This window comes from Ixodes scapularis, unplaced genomic scaffold (assembly GCF_016920785.2).
Source record: "Ixodes scapularis isolate PalLabHiFi unplaced genomic scaffold, ASM1692078v2 PGA_scaffold1__304_contigs__length_218370807, whole genome shotgun sequence".
Classification (NCBI taxonomy): Eukaryota; Metazoa; Arthropoda; class Arachnida; order Ixodida; family Ixodidae; genus Ixodes; species Ixodes scapularis.
The window spans coordinates 197,160,376-197,168,352 of NW_024609846.1; the positions used below are offsets into that span (position 1 = coordinate 197,160,376).

Below are 7,977 nucleotides of genomic sequence, written 5' to 3' on the forward strand. Positions count from 1 at the left end.
CGAAGCAGCTTGAGTGGGTGTGCCAGGTGTGTTAATATTTCTGTAGCGAGCCGCCACAGGCTGTTGCTGCGAAACAATGTGGACGTGCGGGCCGGGTAAGTTAACGCTTGCCCCACTGAAACTCACAATGAAACATCACAACACCGTATGGTTGGCGTAACGATTGTCGATTGCATGTCACTGTCGATGAAATGTGTATCAATAACATGTCGTTTGAATAAAAGTTGTCGATGAGATGTTTATGAATGAAACAGTACAGGTCCCGAAATGTATGTTGCCACAGTAGTGGGGTTTGCTGTAAAATGAAGCAAAAAGTTATAGTCTGGGTATAGCGAGCTCCATATTTTGTCACAGGTGTATTGCAGTGGTCGATGTTACCGTGTGATAGTTAAAGGTTCATATTTGTTTGTGCAAAAAATCAGAAGAATGTATGCAAGATTTTCAGTTATGGGTGCTGGATGTTGACGGCCGAGGGTTGTGTTCGGTTCTCATGTTGAGAGGTGGCACAGCACGTCACGGAAAGTAGACCGCACTGTTGAGCAACGGATCTACGGCAGGGTGTCTCGACCCCAATAGCGTTTTTCTGTTGTGGCTTTCCTGTTTGCGTGCATGGCTATATTGTCACGAATGACAAATGATAATAACTGAAGAAAGTAAACATTTAATGGGGCAAACTTATGCCGAAAACAAAATAGAGAAAGGCTAGCGTCGCAGGGGTCGGTCTCGGCGAAACAGCAGGATGAAGCGCTGGGAAGAGACTGAGTCCGCTCGCCATGCGGAGTCCCTTTTGTAGCCGCGTAAATCTCTGGAACAGTCGGCCTAGAAATTTCGGCACGTAGAACGTTCATAACTCGATCAGACAAGAAAGTTCTTGAATTTGCGAGAACGCCAAGTAGAAAGAATAAATAAAAGAACATTTTGCCACTTGGATTCAAACACAAATCTTCCGCGCGACAATCAAGCACGGTAACTATTCGACCACGTACGCGCTTGCTCAGCGATGTGCGTGCCAGTATTAGAAGAAAGCTGTGTTACAGCAAGATTATCTTCAGCCTCATCGGACTCACCATCACGTGTTTTTCTGATTGCAGCACGTTGCTCCATCTCCCAAAAGAAGCATCAAGCGTTGCTTTTGACAATCTGCATCCTGATGCAGGTTGCTAATGCTTTGCAAAAACAAAGATGCACCTTTCAATTCCACAAGGTAACACCCATCACTAATGTAGCTTGACAGAACTTTCAAGCTTGGCTTGTGCAGGTGACACTATTTCCAGAGAATTCTACAGTTAGCTCCGCTATTGATATCACGTTATACATACTTTGAGATATTCTAGATGTCATCTTCCGTGTTATTGACAACCAGGTATTCATGATACCAAGAAAGATCACTCCAGCCATATATATTACTTTTTACATATAGTATGCAAGCAACACAGACCAAAAGAACAATTGCTATGCTCACTTACATTTGTGGATGAGCTTTTCAATTGGTGTCCAATCAGTTAGCACCTGTCAATTTGGGCAGAGCATTATGTTAGGGGCTGAAAATACGCTCTCGACAGGTGCCGATAAAAATGGTGTTCTCTGGTTTGTTTGTCTTCTAATATTTGTCCATCATTTATGCATTGTTTGTTTTACTATGGTCAACCAGCTTGAATATTGTCAATGCCAACTTCATCTCCACATCAGTTTTTGGTCCTCCTAAATTATATTGAGGTGTCTCCATGCTCTGGTTTGGTTAGGTTGCCTTTTCAGCATTTCATTGCATTTGAAAGCATGAACTTTGCTCCCCTCCATCGATATGGCACGAAAGTGCAGAGCACACCTGTAAAGCTCGTGCTTGCAGTGCCTTAGATGTTCAGAATATAAATGAAGTCTCAAGGAAAACATTTGTTATTTTTATAAAACAAAAAATGGCATCACCTGTTGATTAACCTTATAATTTTTTACATTTTGAAGCATACCTTATACGAAACAGTTTTTTTATTTATTATTCTATCATAAAGAGAATCGACACTGTTGTCTTATTCACTGACCTTGCTGCAAACCATGCAAAAGGCAGAAAGCAGTATGTGATGAGGTGCACTCGTCATAAACCACAAAATGACACATAGCTCATGGCAGGCTGAGCTTATTATAGGCTGTTAAGAGGTTACGTAATCAATTAATTATACCCTGAGGGTCCTCATGGATAGAGACAAAATGTTCTGATCAGATCCTGATCCGCATGGTAACAAAGCCTCAGTGGCCCCTTCGCAACAGTCTCCACTGATCTAAAGCAAAAAGAAATAGCTTTATTTTTTGTTTGCAGTTCATTGATTAATTGAAAGCATTAACGAGCTACATTGGGTTTTGATTGTATTTTTATACCCCGAACACACCCAAAATTAATTTTACTTAATAAATATAAATAGCCTATAACTGGGGCATACATCCTCCGGTGTTTATTTATTAGAAAAATCGGCGTATGTTTTTCATAGTTTATTTATTTTTCAAACATTGCTATCTTTTGACCGGGGTTGGACCAAAACACTCAATGTACTTGGAAATACAAATGCTGGGATACATAAAAATGGCTAAAATAGTGATACTTAAATATATCTGTTAAAATGCATTGTGATATGCATCGGAAAAACATTTTAACGAGGAGCAAAATGTATTTGGAAATGCAAATGCAGAATACCTCTGAGAAATGGCAGAAATGCAGATACTGAAATACTGACACTGAAACACATTTTCCCAATATGCAATTTTAAAATGCAGAGGTGTAAGCGAGCTGGACAAGAATGACGAAAATAAGCCCTGGAGAAGGAAAATAATCCCTTCTCCAGGGATATTTTTCGTCATTCTTGTCCAGTTTGCTTGCACCTTTGCATTTTATTGCATTCTAATCACAACCTTAACTTGCAAGCTTCACCCTTGTTGGTGTTAGACAGGTGGCAGCTGATAAAACCAATTTGCTCTACTGACGTATAACCCCTGGTTAGCTCAGTTGGTAGACCGTTTCACTGGCAATGGAGAGGTCCCGGGTTCGATACCTGGACCAGGCGGATTTTTTCAGTCGCGCACCAGTCACCTAGCTGTGTTTGGAGATTTGTGTTTGTCCTTTGTCCCTCTTGTTCTCCTTCTCCAGGGACTATTTTCGTCATTGCTTTCACAGCTGGGAATCACATTTCTTCATTAAGAAATGTGCCACTCACAGCACATTTCTTATCGTCACAGAATAGAGAAGAGGTCGCGTAGACAAATAGTTCTAGGAATCGGAATGTACCTTGGTCAGCATAGTAAGAATGCCCCAACGTCACCTTAAAGTAAAAAAAAGACGTCCATATTTTTTTTTTTGGGGGGGGGGGGGGGAGGGTGATAAGCCAAGCGTGGTGTAAAACATTCTTCAGTTTTCCAGAATAAAGAAGAGGGTTGCTAAGATCCCAGACAAATCGTTCCAGACAAACCTAGGTTCGCATGATAGCAAAGGCACAGCATACTTTTCATAACGCCCTCAGGCCTTCTCTTGCAAAGCAAAAAGGTTGCCGCCTTTTTTATCCAGAGGGGGTAGTTATTTCTGAAGAAATGTAACGAAATACATCCCGTCTTGATTGTAGTGCAGTACCAAGGAATATCCCAAATGCATTTCGATACAGAAATAGAGATACCGGGGAAAAAAAAAGTGTTGCGATAAAGAAATACAGACACAAAATGCATTTCTGAAATACTATTGCAATACATTTGTATTGCGATACTGCACAACCCTGCTTTTGACTTGTTGGCTCATGTGGACACTAAAACAGCGATGATCGGTGAAAAAAAATTGTTATGGGACAAGTTGCTTCCTTATCTGCCGTCGTCCGACATGAATCAACATGGGCATTGTGAGTATTGGTAGTAATCGTGTGACTCACCTCTCGGGCCCCTGTCCACCAAGGTCTGCGATTCCACTGATTGGAGACTCCAGTTTGCTTAATTCTTGGTAGCAAAACAGGCTCAGCAAATGCCTAGAATTGGGGGTTTCAACCAAAATAGTAATCGCCTAGCCCCAGACCGGTGTTTTTTTGGTTTCAACTGTTTTCGTATTTTCGTCATCGGCGGATGTTTTCTCAGTATTTTTTCTTTGTATTCTCAGTAAAGCCTACCTATAACTAGGGTAGGCTTTCCCTAGTTCTGAGTATATTTTTTTCGAATTTGGGGGTATTTCTGGGGGAGGAGGATAATTTTTCCTTCAGATTCGGCGTTTTTTGTTGAAATTGGTTATGACTTCAACCAATTTACACAAAAAGCACCGAATCTGTGGGAAAAATTAGACACCGAAAAAAAAAAATACCCCCAAATTTGAGAAAAAAAAAAAAAAACTCAGGAAACACTGAACCCTACCTATAACTAAAGATCAGCGTTTTCATTTTTTTCCCGAATTCGGCATACATTTATTGGTTTTTGTTTCAAATTTCAATATCTGGGTCTTTATCAGTTAATATATTATACACCAGAATTTTTTTTTCTTTTTCGGTGAAATGTATTGTACTACACCTGTTCTTTTATAAGCACTCAGCAATTTATGCAGTTGTAGACAGGTAAAAAAAGCATGTGTTTAGGTCAGTAAGTTCCTAGGAAGTTTGAAACTCCAAAAAATAGGTAATTATGTCAGGAATATAACAAGATAGATTAAAAAAGAGTACACCATTTGTGAAAGCAACATGTACAGAAGGCAGTTTTAAACTCTAACAGAGTTTGAAACTGCCTCTATGCATTGGGAAGTTCTAAACATTTTCCTTAAGAAACAATCCAAATCACTTCTTAAAATCGTAGTGAACTCGGCACACGAGAACCGATCCCCAAGGAGAACAGAAATTTAACCCAGAAGGCGAGCTCAAACACTGCACCTTAATGTCTGTGTTTACAGTTAGATGCTTCCCTGACTGGGGGGACCCCGATAATAAGCAACCAGCCCCATAAAAAAATTGCAATGAGTTAACAACCCCCCACTCCCCACATGCATGCACACACCCACACACGCACAAAAAAATAGCTGCAGATTTAGGTTTAACATACTGACCCCTCCCTAAACCTATAATGTTCATTGACTGCTTCCAAGTTAGACATGTGTGTCCTGTGTGGTTCCAAGGAGTGGTCACAACCCAGCTTTGTTTTATGCTTTTAATTAATTCATTCGCTGATGTTTCAGCACCTGTTCCTCAGCCGAGGCAACGTGGTCAACCTGGACAAGCTGGCCACCCACCAGTACCACGTGTGCCGCGTCCGTGGCACCCAGTGTCTCGCATTTGCGCTCACAAGGCACTCTCAAAAAGTTTTGGCAATTCAATCCTCGGTGGGTGCCGTGCCCCATTCCGACGTTTCCGGGTCCACAGGTGTGCGAGATGTGGAGCCTGTGACCACTGGGGAGGTGTATGTTTCCAATTTGCCGCACTCCAGCTCTAGCTAAGTTATCTCCGAATTCACAAACCTCATTCCAAGTGAGGCGCCCCTCCACTTCCCCAAGAAAGGCGCGAGGGCCGGTGCTGGCCAGTCGCAACGACGGATAGGCAGCCTAGGCTGCTTAGCCGTCCTTGCAATTGGCCAGCGGTGTCTCTCGTGTCTTCCTTGAGGAAGTGGAGGTGTGCCTCAATTGGAATGAGGTTTGTGAATTCGGCGGTTAGGGTCCATTTTTTTCCCTATGTGCAGTACCAGCCAATTTGAGCTAGGATGAAGACGTTTTCTACAAGAACCTTTCTAATGCGTTATTTTAAAATCTTTTTATTTCTAAACAGCATCTCTGTGGCCACATTTTGATGTGCCATAATGCACTACTGTAAAATCCCGAGAGATGCCCCACCCCCGAAAGGTAGCCCACCCTATATTTGCCTTGATTTTTTTTTTTTTTTTTACATTGAAAGATAGCTTATTTTTAGTAATAGTAGTTTTGGGATCAGTGACGGCCTCGGCATAAATGCGGTTCGTTAGCTACGGCGGGATATAAGTGAATGTTGCTGACTGGGAAGTACATACGTAGACCTCGGGAGTTTATGGTATATGCCAAATAGCTTTAAAAATAAAGGGATTTGCAGAGATGCTTCGAAAATCATAATTTTTTTTTCATGGTAAGGAAAGAATTCAGGGCCACAGAAGGGCTGCAACAAAGTGTGTAGTTGGGCTAGTTGGTTCGTCATTTTGAAATGGTATCTATCTGCTTTTTATGTTTACTTACTGTACCATGCACAAGTAAAATTTTCAGTTGTAAGTCAGCGCTGTGTCTGTGTTCTCCTTCAACAGGACCTTCGTCTTTTTTTCACTGTTTTAATACCATTTCAACCATAGGGGGCTCGCACACCATTGGTTGGGTAGCTTGCGAACCATGTCGCTGATTGTCAGTGTTGATGTGCACTTTTTCCCATAAGAAGAAACAAAGTCGATCAAAGCATCAAGCAAAAAGTTCAATGCCTAATTATGAATGCTACAAAAGAAATATTAAGAAGCCTTTTTCAGCTTAGGCTATTCTAGATGGTTCAGTTTTATTTTCTTAAAAATTGCTTTGAGAAGCTGTTTACAGACGGGTGCACAGTATACACCCGGGGTTCCCCAACCGGGTTCCGTAGGCTCGTCTCCTGGATTCCGCAAGCACCCAAATATATATTTCATTTTTTTTATGGGAAAATGAAGAACTGTATGTTTGTACTCAAATGCTATGTATACCGTGAAATAAGTGCCCACCTCTGACTGTTGTAACATCTAAAAAAAAAATGGACAGTAGAAATATAGATAACATTGATAGCATATCAATTGCCTATCTCCCATTTTTTTTGCAGGGATCTCCGGATTTGTAGAGTGTGCTTCAGCTTTACTTTACGACATATTTCAGGGTTGTACAAATATTCTAAAATTCAGAATATTGAAGCGAATGACGCCATATTCTACTCGCACTTTAAATTGGTGAGGAGTATTTGGCAACTTTGAATATTTTCAAAGTATTCACCGCTATACACCGCCGCAACGCGCCAGTGTATAGCGGTGAAGCGTGTGTACCGGAGCAAAGCACTGAAACGTTTGTGAGCACGATGGTGCGAAGCAGTGAAGCATGACACACCTGGTGCAGCGTGAATGCTGCGGTATCAAGGATTGTGGAAGGGGTGCAGGGGAAAGGTGGATTCCATAGCACCTTTTGAAGGTTGTTAGGGTTCCTTGTCATCAGAAAGTTTGAGAACACTTCTTTGTAAAGGTGGTGTTGAGGTACCAGATAATGCATTAAAATCAATTGGAACAATTGGCATCTGCATGTAACAGCCCAGCATTTCACCATGTCCCTTTTGTCGCCCCAGGGGCAGGGCCAGATTACCCATATTCAAACTGCTCAAATGAATAGGGCCCTCTGTGAGGGGATCCCCCCTGACAGGGGGCGTGTTCGAACCCTTACTTGACTGGATCTCAGTTACTCCTGCGGGTCTTATCACGTGACGATTCAAACTAAGCAACGCTGGACGCAGAAAGGTTTTTGAACACCGAGGTATGAAACTGTTACTCTGGAGTGAGATTGGGTAAATTTTGGAACACGGTCAGGTCTATCACAACCGCTGGCCATTGCTGAAACGAAAGCAGCTGGCGCTGGCACGAAAGCGCTCGACACGGAACACGCAGGGCGGTCTGTGTTAACCGTTGCGTACATCGTATATAATTTTCTTTTCTGTGTCTACTCTTTGCTGGGATATTCTGCAGGCTTGATTTGAAACAATGATACAATATTCATGCCCATGTGACTCCAAGACACGTGGTGGTCAGCTCGGGCGGATGCTATGATGCTGTGTTCGCTCAGGGAATTAGGGTCGCCCTGAGGGTCTGAAGGTTAGGAAGAACTAGCAGAGACATGGGTTATCCTTGAAGACTATGGGTGTGACTGCAGCAGTTGTAGCTTAATTCATGGACAGAGTGTTGCGATGCTTCAATGCCATCAGAAGAACGCTACATAATCAGACGCTCACATTGAATGAAGCTGTA

The 7,977-nt window shown here is 42.2% G+C and overlaps 1 non-coding gene across 1 annotated transcript; it reads left to right on the forward strand.

The window, feature by feature from the left end:
- The first annotated feature begins 2,977 nt into the window (after window positions 1-2,977).
- On the forward strand, window positions 2,978-3,050 carry Trnaa-ggc. Its single transcript has one exon. It is a non-coding gene; the product is annotated as a tRNA-Ala (tRNA).
- The last annotated feature ends 4,927 nt before the right edge of the window (window positions 3,051-7,977 follow it).